This window comes from Salvelinus sp. IW2-2015, unplaced genomic scaffold (genome assembly GCF_002910315.2).
Source record: "Salvelinus sp. IW2-2015 unplaced genomic scaffold, ASM291031v2 Un_scaffold3211, whole genome shotgun sequence".
Lineage (NCBI taxonomy): Eukaryota > Metazoa > Chordata > Actinopteri > Salmoniformes > Salmonidae > Salvelinus > Salvelinus sp. IW2-2015.
Window position 1 is genome coordinate 38271 of NW_019944498.1, and position 16300 is coordinate 54570.

The 16300-nt window shown below is 42.0% G+C and overlaps 1 pseudogene; it reads left to right on the plus strand.

Annotated features, from left to right (window-relative positions):
- The window catches only part of LOC139025747 (piezo-type mechanosensitive ion channel component 2-like), a 53023-nt pseudogene extending 36979 nt beyond the window's left edge, over positions 1-16044 (plus strand).
- Positions 16045-16300: the final 256 nt, after the last annotated feature.

Genomic DNA, 16300 nt, shown 5'->3' on the forward strand with positions numbered 1-16300 from the left:
GCATTAGTAACCGTGTTTATCATTAGTAACCGTGTTTATCATTAGTAACCGTGTTTATCATTAGTAACCTGTTGTAGTTTTATCATTAGTAACCGTGTTTAGCATTAGTAACCGTGTTTAGCATTAAAGTAACCGTGTTTATCATTAGTAACCGTGTTTAGGTCAATTAGTAACTGTGTTTATATTAGTAACCGTGTTTATCATTAGTAACCGTGTTTATCATAGTAACCGTGTTTAATCATTAGTAACCGTGTTTATCATTAGTAACCGTGTTTATCATTAGTAACCGTGATTTAATCATTAGTAACCGGTGTTTATCATTAGTAACCGTGTTTACTTAGTAACCGTGTTTATCATTAGTACCGTGTTTATCATTAGTAACCGTGTTTATCATATAGTAACCGTGTTTATCATTAGTAACCGTGTTTCATCATTAGTAACCGTGATTTATCATTAGTAACCGTGTTTATCATTAGTAACCGTGTTCAGCTAGTAACCGTGTTTATCATTAGTAACCGTGTTTATAGCCTTAGTAACCGTGTTTAGCATTAAGTAACCGTATTTAGCATTAGTAACCGTGTTTAGCATTAGTAAACCGTATTTATCATTAGTAACCGTGTTTATCATTAGTAACCGTGTTTAGCATTAGTAACCGTGTTTATCATTAGTAACCGTGTTGATCATTAGAACCGTGTTTATCATTAGTAACCGTATTTATCATTAGTAACCGTGTTAATCATTAGTAACCGTGTTTAGCATTAGTAACCGTGTTTATCATTAGTACCGTGTTTATCATTAGTAACCGTGTTTAGCATTAGTAACCGTGTTTATCATTAGTAACCGTGTTGATCATAGTACCGTGTTATCATTAGTAACCGTGTTTATCATTAGTAACCGTGTTTATCATTAGTAACCGTGTTATCATTAGTAACCGTGTTTATCATTAGTAACCGTGTTTATCATTATAACGTTTTATTAGTAACCGTGTTTAGCATTAGTAACCGTGTTTATCATTAGTAACTGTGTTTATCATTAGTAACCTGTTTATCATTAGTAACCGTGTTTATCATTAGTAACCGTGTTTCATCAATTAGTAACCGTGTTTATCATTAGTAACCGGTGTTTATCATTAGTAACCGTGTTAGCATTAGTAACCGTGTTTCGCATTAGTAACTGTGTTTATCATTATAACCGTGTTTTATCATTAGTAACCGTGTTTATCATTAGTAACCGTGTTTATCATTAGTAACCGTGTTTACATTAGTACCGTGTTATCATTAGTAACCGTGTTTAGCATTAGTAACTGTGTTTTCATTAGTAACCGTGTTTATCATTAGTAACTGTTTACATTAGTAACGTGTTTATCATAGAACCGTGTTTAGCATTAGTAACCGTGTTTATCATTAGTAACCGTGTTTTAATGCATTAGTAACCGTGTTTATCATTAGTAACCGTGTTTAGCATTAGTAACCGTGTTAGTATACCGTGTTTAGCATTAGTAACCGTGTTGATCATTAGTAACCGGTTGATCATTAGTCAACCGTGTTCAGCATTAGTTACCGGTTTATCATTAGTAACCGTGTTTACATTAGTAACCGTGTTTAGCATTAGTAACCGTGTTTAGCATTAGTAACCGTGTTTAGCATTAGTAACTGTGTTTAGCATTAGTAACTGTGTTTAGCATTAGTAACTGTGTTTTCTCATTAGTAACCGTGTTTAGCATTAGTAACCGTGTTGATCATTAACCGTGTTCACATTAGTACCGTGTTTACATTAGTAACCGTGTTTATCATTAGTAACCGTGTTTATCATTAGTAACCGTGTTTTATTCAACCTTAGTAACCGTGTTTATCATTAGTAACGTGTTTATCATTAGTAACCGTGTTTAGCATTAGTACGTGTTATCATAGTAACCGTGTTTAGCATTAGTAACCTGTTTTAGCATAGTAACTGTGTTTAGCATTAAAACCGTGTTTAGCATTAGTAACCGTGTTTACATTAGTAACCGTGTTGATCATTAGTAACTGTTTTATCATTAGTAACCGTGTTTAGCATTAGTAACTGTGTTATCATTAGTAACCGTGTTTATCATTAGTAACCGTGTTTAGCATTAGTAACTGTGTTTATCATTAGTAACCGTGTTTATCATTAGTAAACCGTGTTTAATCATTAGTAACCGTGTTTATCATTAGTAACCGTGTTTATCATTAGTAACCGTGTTAGCATTAGTAACCTGTCAGAGCTCCAGAGGTCCTCTGTGGAGATGAGAGAACCTTCCAGAAGGATAACCATCCGACCCTAAGCACACAGCCAAGACAACGCAGGAGTGGCTTTGGGACAAGTCAGTAAATGTCCTTGAGTYGCCCAGRCAYAGRCCGYACTTGAACCCGATTTAACATCTCTMGAGAGACCTGAAAACAGCTGTGCAGCMACYCTCCCRATCCAACCTGACAGAGCTTGAGAGGATCTGTGGAGGAGAATGGGAGAAATTCCACAAATACAGGTGTGCCAAACGTCATACCAAAGAAGACTCGAGGCTGTAATCGCTGCCAAAGGTGCTGATTAATGGGTCTGAATACTGATGTAAATGTGATGTTTAAGTTTWAAAWWWTMTAAACATTTGCTAAATTTTCTACAAACCTGTTTTTGCTTTGTCATTATGGGTTATTGTGTGTTGATTGATAAGGGGGGGGAAAAAACAATTTCATCCATTTTAGAATAAGGCTGTAACTTAACAAAATGAGGATAAAGGGGTCAAGAGGTCTGCATACTTTCAGAATGCACTGAATATCACTGTTGCACAATGTGCAAGTCTCAAATTGTACTCCAGGGGTGTAGTACTCGAGTCCAGGACTCGTAACTTGACTCCAACTCGACCAGTAGTCACAAATTCTCTCTCCCTTGCATAATTCAACATGCTATATACATGAGAAATAGGCTGTGAATTGAGTGTCCTAACCCCAGTGTTCCCCTTCCAGGTTCCGTCTGATCCCGTTCCTGTCTGAGTTGCGTGCGGTGATGGACTGGGTCTGGACCGACACCTCTCTGTCTTTATCCTCTTGGATCTGTATGGAAGACATCTACGCTCACATCTTCGTCCTCAAGTGCTGGAGGGAGTCAGAGAGGGTAGGTTGTGTATCCTCCCGAAAGCTTCAGAAAGTATTCACACCTCTCGACTTTTTCCACATGTTGTTGGAATTTCAGATGGATTAAATTGGGATTTTTTTTGTCACTTGCCTACACACAATACCCCATAATGTCAAAGTGAAATTATGTTTATAGACATTTTTACAAATGAATTAAAAATGAAAAGCTGAAATGTCTTGGGTCAATAAGTATTCAACCCCTTTGTTATGGCAAGCCTAAATAAGTTCAGGAGGTACCCTCAGTCCATAACTATAGACCTCCTCTCCAGTGGTACCCTCAGTCCATAACTATAGACCTCCTCTCTCTCCAGTGGTACCCTCAGTCCATAACTATAGACCTCCTCTCCTCTCCAGTGGTATCCTCAGTCCATAACTATAGTCCTCCTCTCCCCCCTCCCCCTCCAGAGATACCCCCAGCCGCGGGGCCAAGCGAAGAAGCCGGTGGTGAAGTATGGGATGGGAGGGATGATCGTCATGCTTCTGATCTGTATCATCTGGTTCCCTCTACTCTTCATGTCTCTGATCAAGTCTGTGGTGGGGGTGGTCAACAGACCCCTGGACGTCTCCTTCTCCATCACCCTGGCCGGGTTCCAGGTACTGTAGCAGCTCAGAACTAAGGCTCCACTACTGACGGGTCCATCAGTTGATCGGGGTCAGTCAGTCAGACAGTTTTGTTCTGTAGATTATATCTCTACGTTATGTCTTCCAGCCGATCTTCACTATGAGTGCTCAGCAGAACCAGCTCAGAGAAGTCTCCAAACATGACATCCATGGCACCTTTATGAGGTCATACCAGTCCTATCCTGTAAGTACACGGTTACAAGTAATTTATGCGACTACTTATGTGTGTGTTTGTCTCACTGGGTTGGTAGCCAAGCATAGGACAAATCTCCTTAGTAACAGAGGGACAATATTCTCATCCCTCCTGTCCTCCCCCGAAACAGGAAGCGATGCAGTGGTTGGAGTACTACATGCCAGAGGACCTGACCATAGCTGAGTTGGAGGGCAGCTCTAACAGTCTGTGGACCATCAGTCCTCCCAGTAGAACGAACATCATGGAGATGCTCAGCTCCAAGGAACAGTTCCCCATCACTGTAGCTTGGTCTATCCAACGGTAAGAACAGTTCCCCATCACTGTAGCTTGGTCTATCCCAGCAGTAAAGAAACAGTTCCCCCATCACTGTAGCTTGGTCTATCCAACGTAAGAACATTCCCCATCACTGTACTTGGTCTATCCAACGGTTAAGGACAGTTCCCCATCACTGATAGCTTGGCTCTTCCAGCATAAGAAGCAGTTCCCCATCACTGTATCTTGGTCTATCCAACGGTAAAGAAACAGTTCCCCATCACTGTAGCTTGGTTATCCAACGTAAGTAAACAGTCCCCCATCACTGTAGCTTGGTCTATCCAGCAGTAAAAACAGTTCTCCCATCACTGAGCTTGGTCTATCCAACGGTAAAACAGTTCCCCATCCATGCTAGCTTGGTCTATCCAACGTAAGGACAGTTCCCCATCACTGTAGCTTGGTCTATCCACAGTAATACATCCCCACACGTATCTTGTCTATCCAACGTAAGAACAGTTTCCCATCACTGTAGCTTGGTTTATCAACGGTAAGAACAGTTCCCCCATCACTGTAGCTTGGTCTATCCTACGTAGAACATGTCCCCCATCACTGTATCTTGGTCTATCCAACGTAAGAACAGTTCCCCATCACTTAGCTTGGTCTATCAACGGTAAGAACAGTCCCCTCAACTTTAGCTTGCTATCCTACGGTAAGAACAGTTCCCCCATCACTGTAGCTGGTCTATCCTACGGTAAAGAACAGTTCCCCATCACTGTAGCTTGGTCTATCCACGGTAAGAACAGTTCCCCATCACTGTAGCTTGGTCTATCCAACGGTAAGAACATTCCCCATCACTGTAGCTTGGTCTATCCAACGGTAAGAACAGTCCCCCTCACTCTGTAGCTTTGGTCTATCCACGGTAAGAACAGTTCCCCATCACTGTAGCTTGTCTATCCTACGGTAAGAACAGTTCCCTCAACTGTACTTGGTCTATCCACGGTAAGAACAGTTCCCCATCAAACTAGTCTGTTCTATACGGTAACGACAGTAGTAGAGTAGAGATACAGAGAATCTTATTTCTCAAATACAGATTTCATTTTACATCACATAAATTTCATATTACCTTTTTCTTATAATCTCACAAACTGTTGAGATGTTGAAATATCTGCGTCCATTTCCACAGTAACCTGCACTTCTGGGAGCGAAGCTGAGTTTGCATGGAGAAGTGACTTCCTGGATGATGCAACCAAATGAGCGAGCCCTACTGCTCAACGGACCCAGCGAGACAGAGTGTGAGTGACTTTCTATTATTTGTCAATTAATTCATAAATAAATTAAAAATATACCATATCAAACTATTTTAATTTATAGATCGAATCGAAGTTGAAAACAAATAGACTCAGCTCTCTATAATGTAAATAAGCAAGGATGGCCTGAATAAATGTAACCACCTTTCAAAATTGTAACAATGTTTAAAAGAAGTCAACAGCCTGCTTCCTTCACATATACACAGCCATCCATGGGATTTACGTGTTTCCCCCTTGTAATTACAGACGGACACGTCCCCTTTCTAGGCATTGTGCACCCCTATATGTCTAAGACTTACAACTCACTACCAGTGTCACTGTGACTCACCACCTTATTCACCATGACCTACGGCTAGGGACGCATCTGTCCCCCCGTAAAGATTTCCCAACACGACAACTGCCCCGGCAAACCTGGTCTCGGCATCCTGATATTCAACCTCCACACTCCGGGCCATCACTGTATCACCCCCCGACATTCAACAACTATGGCCCGACTGCCCACTGTGCCATTGTAGTGTCCCCTCTATAATTCTATAACCTACGAGGGTCTCCCCTGTCACATTCCCGCCTGTAATTCAACTACACTCGCCGCTGTCACTTCCCCCTGTATTTCAACTACACTCCCTGTCACTGTTTCCCCCTAATCAATATGCCTACATCCCCTGTCACTGTAATATACCACCGCTGACAGGAAGTGTAGTTTGTCCAAGACACTCCACGATGACCAACTGTGACTATCCAACAGCCCTAGGCATATCAAAGTGCAGAGAGCTAAGGTGAATAGGAGTAACTACATCACTCGTGTGGAGGACCCTGCCAACTACTAGTGCCCCCGTCATCAGTCAACTACACTTCCCTTCACTTCCCCTATTTCAACTACACTTCCCCTGTCACTTTCCCCCTTATTAAACACATCCCCGCCACTGTTCCCGCTGTATCAACACTCCCCTGACCACTGTTCCCCCCTATTCAACAAACTCCCCTGTCACTTTCCCTGTATTCACTACACTCCACTACGCCCTGTGTTATTCAACCCACTCCGCCACTTTCGCCCGGTATACAAACTCCCCCTTCACGCGACAACTCCCCCTGATCAACCCACCCCTGACGGATGTACTATACACTTGCCCAACATCCAGCCACTTCCCCTCTGTTATTTCAACTACACTCCCTCCACTTGCCCCTGATCACGGACACAACCACACCACTGCGGTGTCGAAATACAGACTAGCAGTGAAACTAGACATCGATCCATCAACCATGGTTCACTGTTCCCCCTTATTCAACTACAGACTCCCCTGTCACGGTCCCTCTGTATCAACTACACTCCCCTCACTGTTCCCAGTAGTCAAACTATCACTCCCTGCACTACCTGTTCGTCCCCTGTATTCAACTATCAGCTCCCCGCACTGTCTCCCCCTGTACAACACACTCCCCTCACTCCCCCTTATAACCTACACTCCGCTGTCATCGCTCCCCACCATGTCGAAACAAGCTACTACCCACGCTCACGGAGTGTTAGTAATCCCCCTATTCAATTGAAACTACATCCCCTCACTCCCGTCATCACGTCGCGCGAACAGACAGGGATGTAATTGAATACAGGAACATGACAGAAAGTGAGTTGAATAACAAGGAAACCAGTGACAGGATTAGGTTGAATACAGGGAACAGTTACAGAGTGAGGTGAAACAGGAACAGACAGGGATTAGTTGAATGACAGGGGGAAACAGACCAGGGATGAGTTGAATACAGAACAGTACAGGGGAGTTATGAAACAGGAACAGTGCAAGGGATGTTAGAATTTACAAGGCAACAGTCCAGGGAGTGTAGTTTGAGACCAGGAACCCAGTCAAGGGGGATGTTAAGTTTGAATTACAGGGAACGAGGGACAGATGGTTAGTAATACAAACATCACAGGAATGTAGGAAATACCAGGGTAAACAGTGACAGGATGTAGTTGAGACAGGGAACAGTACAGGGAGTGATTTAATACAGCGGGAAACAGGCAGTTAGGAATAACAGGTGAACCGCAGCAAATACTTCTTTATCACCGTCGACTCACCTTCTACTGTCACATCATAGTCTATATTCTGGGCCGGGCGGACGAGTGTAGCGGGCCTCGGGCTGGGGCTGGATCGCCGCTGTTTGGTGAGTATTTTTTTGTGTTGTTTGCATACCATTTTATTGTGAAATTGTATGTTAGTTTGAAGACAGTTGGTAAGCATTGACAGGAGGGTGTAGTTAGAATTACAGCTGGAACAGGATCATGGAGGAGGGTTAGTGATCCATTGATAAACGTTAGTCAGGGGGAGGTGTTAGTTTTTAATAACAGTTTGTTCTTTGGACAGTGACAGGGGAGTTATTGAATACAGCGAACAATATGGAACAAGAGTGTAGGTTGAATTTACATGAGGAAACAGTGACAGGGTTAGGTCGTATAACAGCGTGAACGAACATGGAGCTATTGGATTTATGAATACAGGTGAAAACAGTTGACAGGGAGTGTGTAGTTTGTGTATACAGGGTGGAATCAGGACATGGGAGGTTAGTTGAATATCAGGACTGAGTGACAGGAGTTGTATTGGAATTACTTAGGTGAAACATGTTGATGGGTATTGTACATTGAATACAGGTTTTGATACATTGGCAGTGGAGTGTGTAGTTGTGAATACAGTTTGATGTGGAACAGACATGGAGTGGTAATACAGGTGGAACATGACACTGGAGTGGTGTATATACAGAACAGTTGCAGGGGAGTTCAGTGAAACAGGGAACATGACAGGATTGTAGTTGCATATTACAGGTGGGACAGGACAGATGTAGTTCACCACCTTAAGACGAGGGGAAACAGTGATCAGGGGAGTAGTGAAATACAGGGAACCCAGTACAGGGATGTTAGTGAATACATGGGAACATGGCAGGAGTTTAGCTGACGTTGAATACAGGGAAATACAGGGACAGCGGAGGTAGTTGAACAAGGGATAAACAGTGATCAGGGGGATGTAGTGAATTTACAGAACAGGCAGTGTAGTAATACATACCGTATAACTTATGACAGAATGTAGTTAAACAGTGAGTGAACTAGCAGGAAGTGTAGTTTGAATACAACCCAGTCAGGGGGAGTTGTATGTTGAATTACAGCTACACAGTACAGGGGAGGTATTTGAATGACAGGGAACAGTAAACAGGAGTGTAGTTGAATACATGGAGAACATGACAGGATTGTGAGTTAATCACATTTGGGAACATAGGCAGTGTAAGTTGAACTACAGGGTGGAACAACCAGGAATTAGTAATACAGGTGGAACAGTTAAGTGCAGTGTAGTTCGAAACAATGCGGACACCAACAGAGGATGTAAGTTGAACTACAGTGGAACATGCAGGATTGTAGTTATTTTAATTACAGGGAACCAAGTGATCCGCTTTCAAGAGACAGGGAGTGTGTTAATACAGAGGGAACATTGGCAGTGAGTTAGTTGAAGTAGCATGGGAACAGACAGTGAGTGTTAGTTGAATTCACAGGAATCAGGAACATGGACAGGGAGTGTCTAGTGCTGAATACAGGGGGACACTGACGAGGAGTAGTTGAATACAGGGGAACAGTGACAGGGATGTAGTTGAATACCAGGAACCGAGTACAGGAGGTAGTGAATACAGAACGTGACAGGAGTGTAGTTTTGAACAGGCGAACCATACAGTGTAGTATAAATTGATACCACTGGCGAACATGACAGGGAGGCAGCGGTTGAAAGACAGGTGTGGTGGGAAACATTACTAGGGAGGAGGGAAATTACATGGCGAACAGTACAGGTGATGAGGAATACATTGTTGGACAGTGACAGGCATTTTTAGTTGAATACATAAACCAGTGGACATGATGAGTATTTTACAGGGAGGAACTAGTTGACCAGGGAGTTAGTGAAACCAGGTGAACATAAGGTAGTGTTTAGAAGTACATCGAACCGAGTTGACAGGGGTGTTAGTTGATTTTACAAGGTGGTAACCCAGGATCAAGGATTAAGCTGAATCACAGCCGGGCTAACAATGTGACAGGGGAGTGTAAGGGGATAATACCTAGGTCAGAACAGTTCACAGTGGAGTTGACTGTTTAAACAGGTGGATATCATGCAGTATGTAGTTTAATACAGGGTGACAGTGACAGGGGAGAGTGTTTAGTTAACAGCGAACAGTGACAGTACGTGGAGTGTAATTGTAATACAGGTGGTGAACAGTACAGGGTGAGTGTAGTTGAATACAGGGATACATACAAGGAGTGTAGTTGAATTACAGTTACAGTATCTATGGCGAGTGTTAGTTATAATACAGGTGGACATGACGGGGTGGAGTGTAGTTGAATTTATCAGTACATTTGGCTATGGGTACTTTTAGTGAATTACACAGTGAACATGATCAGTTAGGAGTGTAGTTGTAATTACATGTCTGGTAACAGTACAGGAGAGTGTATTGAATAACCAGGTCGAAATCATACAGGGAGTGTAGTTGAAACAATGGAACATGGACAGGATGTAGTTGACATATAGGGGGACATTGAACAGTGTGGATGTCAGTGAACACAGGGGACGGTGACAGTGGAGTGGTAGAATGATACAGGGAACAGTGACAGGGAGTGTAGTGGATATACAGGGATAACAGTGATCAAGGAGTGTAGTTGATAACAGGGGGAATCTTATGTGACAAGGGAGTGTAGTTGAATGAATTACACGGGGACTGATGTGCAGAGTTGTAGTAACTACAGGTGTAACTAAGTGACAGGAGTGATAGTGAATTACAAGGTAACTATGACAGGGGTTATTTAGTTTGTAATACAGGGGACATAACTATAGTGCTGTTGACAGCTGGAACAGTGACAGGTATTGTAGTTGAAATACAGGGGGACTTGCAGTGAGTGTATTGTATATTACATGGTATCATGTTACAGGAGTGTAGTTGAATTACAGGTGGAACAGTAATGGGATGTAGTTTGAATACAGCGGGGACATAAGGGAGTTGATGAATATTACCAGTGACATTGCTACGGGGAGTTATTTGATATTACAGGGCATGGCAGGAGTTTGTATTGAATACAGTATGAACATTACAGGATGAGGGTTGTAGTTGATATAACATGTGGACATTGACAGGAGTGTATTTGATTACAAGGTGGGACTAGTACAGGAGTGTAGTTGAATACAGGGGGAACAGTGACAGGGGAGTGTAGTTGAATACAGGGGGGACAGTGACAGGGGAGTGTAGTTGAATACAGGGGGAACAGTGACAGGGGAGTGTAGTTGAATACAGGGGGGACAGTGGCAGGTGAAGACAGTAGCCCTACTGCTACCACCACTTCTCTTTTACCTCAGACTCTACAATGTGTCGAAAGCCATTCCACAGGGATGCTGGCCCATGTTGACTCCAATGCTTCCCACAGTTGTGTCAAGTTGACTGGATGTCCTTTGGGTGGTGGACCATCCTTGATACACACAGGAACCTACCCTGCTCAAAGGCACTTAGATCATTTGTCTTGCCCATTCACCGTCTGAATGGCACACGTACACAATCCATGTCTCTATTGTCTCAAGGCTTAGAAATCCTTCTTTAACCTGTCTGTCTCCTCCCCTTCACCTACCTGATTGAAGTGGATTTAACAGGTGACATCAATAAGGGATCATAGCTTTCACCTGGATTCACCTGGTCAGTCTTATGTCATGGAAAGAGAGGGTGTTCTTAATGTGTTGTGTACTCAGTGTATATCATTTATTTATAAATCCAAAAATGGATGTCGTAAGTATTCTAGCTTTATAAACTAATCTGAAATATTTATCTATGTGATAACTGTTGTTAGTAACAAACAGCCTGTTGTATTCTTCTGTTACCAGGGTGATAAAACATATCTTCCCGCGGTACCTCCGAGCCCCTAGTGACTCCGAGGCCAAGCCCATAGAACAACTGTATAAAGGTAAAGCAGCATTTAAACACAGTGTGAATTCCAGCATCCAAACTGCATGTGTACTCGCGCCATTTGATGAATGGAAATAGACATCTGTTACCAAACACCTGAAGTGTTCCTAATGACATTCAGCTATTGATTAGGTCTATATTGATTAGGTCTATATTGATTAGGTCTATATTGATTAGGTCTATAGTGATTAGGTCTATATTGAGTAGGTCTATATTGAGTAGGTCTATATTGATTAGGTCTATATTGATTAGGTCTATATTGATTAGGTCTATATTGAGTAGGTCTATATTGAGTAGGTCTATATTGATTAAGTCTATATTGAGTAGGTCTATATTGATTAGGTCTATATTGATTAGGTCTATATTGATTAGGTCTATATGATTACCAAGTTAGCATACCACATGGTGCAAACGTTACCCGGAGCATCGATTCAAGCCAAAGAGGTATAAGTAATAACGCCAAAATATATTAATTTTTTCACTACCTTCTCAGATTTTCGCGATGACACGTCCTGTAACATCATTTTAACAATATACATATACAGTCTCTGTTCGAAACGGTGCATTATTTAGCCATACAAAACCTGGTTACAACATAAAATACTAAGTAATCAAGCCTCAATCTGTTCTGACGTCATCTATCAGAGTGATCTAGTTTTTAATTGACAGCTAATCAATATAACTTGACTAAAAAATTACAGGGTTGACAGCAAATCGAAAGACAAATTAGTTTCTTAATGCAACCGCTGATTTATTTTTTAAAATTAATCCCTTACTTTTCAATACAGGGTTGGCCAAGTGAAGCTATACCAAAAAATGGCGAAATATGCGTTTTAAAATATTTCGACAGAAACACGATTTATACATATTAAATATTGCTTACTTTGAGCTGTTTTCCATCAGATTCTTGGGCAATGTATCTTTTCTATGTTATAAACGTCTTTTGGGTCGATAGATGTCCTCTGTCCTTCGAAATGTCACCACCAACGACCGACACCCTAAAACGTGTCCAAACTTTCAGAGTGACGAAAATAAATTCCTCAGAATCGCACTAAACGGATATAAATTGCTTATAAAACGTTTCAAATTCACTACATTATGATGTTTTTAACAACTATAGACTGAAAACATGACCGGCAGAAATATTGCTGGTTAGAAAAACGATTTGGAACGAGGCAGGTTCGATGGCCTTCAACGCTTGAGGCGCACGTTGAGAAAGGGGGGTCTCTTGTACTTTTTTGTCATTTATAATGGCTGTGAACGTCCCATCGATTTCATTGAAAACGTGATGACGTACAGACACCAGAGGAAGAACGTAGGCAGTGTCGGTTTCTTCATAAGCATTTCACTGTGGCCTTATAAACAACCCCAGATCAGAGGTAAAAATTTCTGAAATCTGGAACCCTGTCATGAAAAGTGCTGTAGAAATTGTTCTGTACCACTCAGAAGACAAAATTCCAAACTTTATAGAAACTAGAAGGTGTTTTCTATCCAATAATAACAATAATATGCATATTGTACGATCAAGAATTTAGCACGAGGCAGTTTAATTTGGAGACACAAATATGCTAATGCGGAACAGCACCCCCTATAGTTGCAAGAAGTTTTAAAGCACTTCATGATGATGGAAGTGAGTGCTACAGGGTGATAGTCATTTAGTTCAGTTATCTTAGCTTTCTTGGGAACAGGAACAATGTAGCATGTGGGAACAGCAGACTGGGATAGGGAGAGATTGAATATGTCCGTAAACACACCAGCCAGCTGGTCTGCGCATGCTCTGAGGACGCGGCTGGGGATGGTTGACGAGTTCTGTTTAACACATGTAAATCGTAAAAGTGTCTACATTTGACCCCCCCTTGAGGTACTTAAAGGGTGTAAAATGAATCTGCAGATGGCCTCCTGACATTCAGCCGACCATTTCGGTTCGTAACAGGATGTTGGGAAGAGTGGACTGTTTGTCTTTTAGGTAGGCTTGACAGGGCCGCTGTCAATTACAGAATCTTGTCAATCTTGGCATGGAATGTCATGAGTTATCCACTCGTGGGCTCAACTACACAACAACATGTTAAATCTAATGCATTGGAATAAAGGCTATTTTATTTAAATCAAGGACGCATGGCAAACAAATGGAGAAAATGAAGAAGTCAAAAGGAAAATGGATACATAAAGGTGCTCAACTGAGGCCCGAATTCATCTCTACTGAATGGACAGCGTGCCATATAGAAATAAATGGTTTAAACCATGACAGAGAGCTGGGGGTGTTAGTTTTATTTGGAAGCTTTTATTTTCAAATTTACCACTGTAAATAGAAGAAAGATTAAATTAGCATTATTTAGAGACCCCTCAAATTTGGACTTTTGTTGCATTTAAGGGAGACAAGCGCCTTCCCCCCAGCATTCAGTGAGTGTATACATGTTTTATACTGGTCCCCCTGTGGGAATCGAACCCACAACCCTGGTGTTGCAAGCTCCATGCTACACCAACTGAGCCACCATCTCAATACACTTTTACACTTGTCAAATATACAAGACATTAAAAACAAGACAGTCTATCTTTATATCTGAATATCATGATCGTGGTGTTTGTAATGTTTTTTGTTTGTTGTCAATCATATTATTGTGTTATCGTGTTGTGTCACTGCGTTTGTTGTCAATCGTATTATTTTGAAGCTAAAAAGGTACCTTACCACATTGTGCGGACAACAACAAAAAATTCTCATTCTGCTCCTCCTCCAGAGCATTAAATTTTATTTTATTGTATTCTATTCTGTTATATTTTATTATATTCTATTTCATTATATTAATTCAGAGAAGGTGTACATGAGCATCACTTTGGCGTTGGAGCGTTCCCATAACGACTCGGCGGAAGTCCAGGAGTGGTGGATCGTGAACCAGACTAGTCCGGGACAGATCAACGTTCGTAGGCCCAAGCACCTGTACGACGCTGGGCTGGAGCTCTATGTCTTCAGCGACCAGGTCAGCCCTCCTAGTCTGGGCTTCCTGGCTGGATACGGGTGAGTAGACCAAAAACATAACATTGCGTAGCATGGAATGGCATAATATCATATCACACAAGTATTTCATTTGATCTCATGCAACTATCGGCTCCTATAAGTCATCCAATAACCATGCAGTAGCTTGTGTCCATCCCATCACATAGCAGACAGGCCCTGTAGTGCAGGTGTACCAGTCAATTTTTATTTTATTTATTTCACCTTTATTTAACCAGGTAGGCCAGTTGAGAACAAGTTCTCATTTGCAACTGCGACCTGGCTAAGATAAAGCAAAGCAGTGCGACACAAACCACAACACAGAGTTACACATGGAATAAACAAACGTACAGTCAATAACACAATAGAAAAATCTATATACAGTGTGTGCAAATGAAGTAAGAATTGGGAGGTAAGGCAATAAATAGGCCATAGTGGCGAAATAATTACAATTTAGCAATTAAACACTGGAGTGATAGATGTGCAGATGATGAGATACTGGGGTGCAAAAGAGCAACATGATCGTTTTCTCATTACTGCAACACAGATACAGTTAGTCAAGTAACCATGGATGTTGAATAAGAAAACGTATAGTCTGTACTGCGCTGTGTATAATGGGCATAACTACATTAACTACGTATGTATGGATCTGCCCCTCCAGGATCATGGGTCTTTATGCCTCCGTGGTGCTCGTCATCGGTAAGTTTGTCCGTGAGTTCTTCAGCGGTGTCTCCCACACCATCATGTTCGAGGAGCTGCCCAACGTGGATCGTATCCTGAAGCTGTGCACCGACATCTTCCTGGTCCGAGAGACGGGAGAGCTGGACCTGGAGGAAGACATGTACGCTAAACTCATCTTCCTCTATCGCTCGCCTGAGACTATTATCAAATGGACCAGGGAAAAGACTCAGTGAGCCTGAGACTCTGATCAAATAGACCAGGGAAAAGACTCAGTGAGCCTGAGACTATGATCAAATAGACCAGGGAAAAGACTCAGTGAGCCTGGAGACTATGATCAAATGGACCAGGGAAAAGACTCAGTGAGCCTGAGACTATGATCAAATGGACCAGGGAAAAGACTCAGTGAGCCTGGAGACTATGATCAAATGGACCAGGGAAAAGACTCAGTGAGCTTGGCTGTAAAAGGGTAGTTATCCACTTTAACAGTGTTTCTCAACCTCTGACTAGTCGGTGAATACTTGGACCAGTCTCTGGGACGTTGATGTTACCGACTGACTTGAGAACTCTTCTTAAGTGTCATTGATTTTTTTATGTAAGGAAGGAAGGAAGGACCAAAGCTTGCCGGTTCCTGTTGAGAAAACGGTTGAGAAACACCGCCTTAGAACACAATTGCTTAAATAACGTGACCGAGGCGTCAGGAAACAATGAAAGTTGGGACAAAGAACGGGGTCTTCACTGAGAGGACATGTGGTTGAGGTTAAATACTATTTACAAAGCTCTGGTGGTATGCGATTCAAGTACTGGCGTGACTATTCTACTTTATACCAACGATGTGTCAAATACTACAAGTAACTCCCTGTATCGTTCCTCGTTGTCTTTTCCCGACAGCAGTGTGGATTATACAGGTCAGTGTTTTAAAAAGGGCTTCCCACCACCATGACGAGGAACTTACACAGGATTGGTCTGTTTAGATTGCCAACCTTTTCCTGATTGGAGCTCCTGGTTCATGGGATCGTGCAATATTATAGAGCTCTTCTTCATGTCCTCCGAGACGACCATTTTGAAGGATGTTGTCATTGCTACATACGAGACGGCCATTTTGAAGGATGTTGTCATTGCTACATACGAGACGGCCATTTTGAAGGATGTT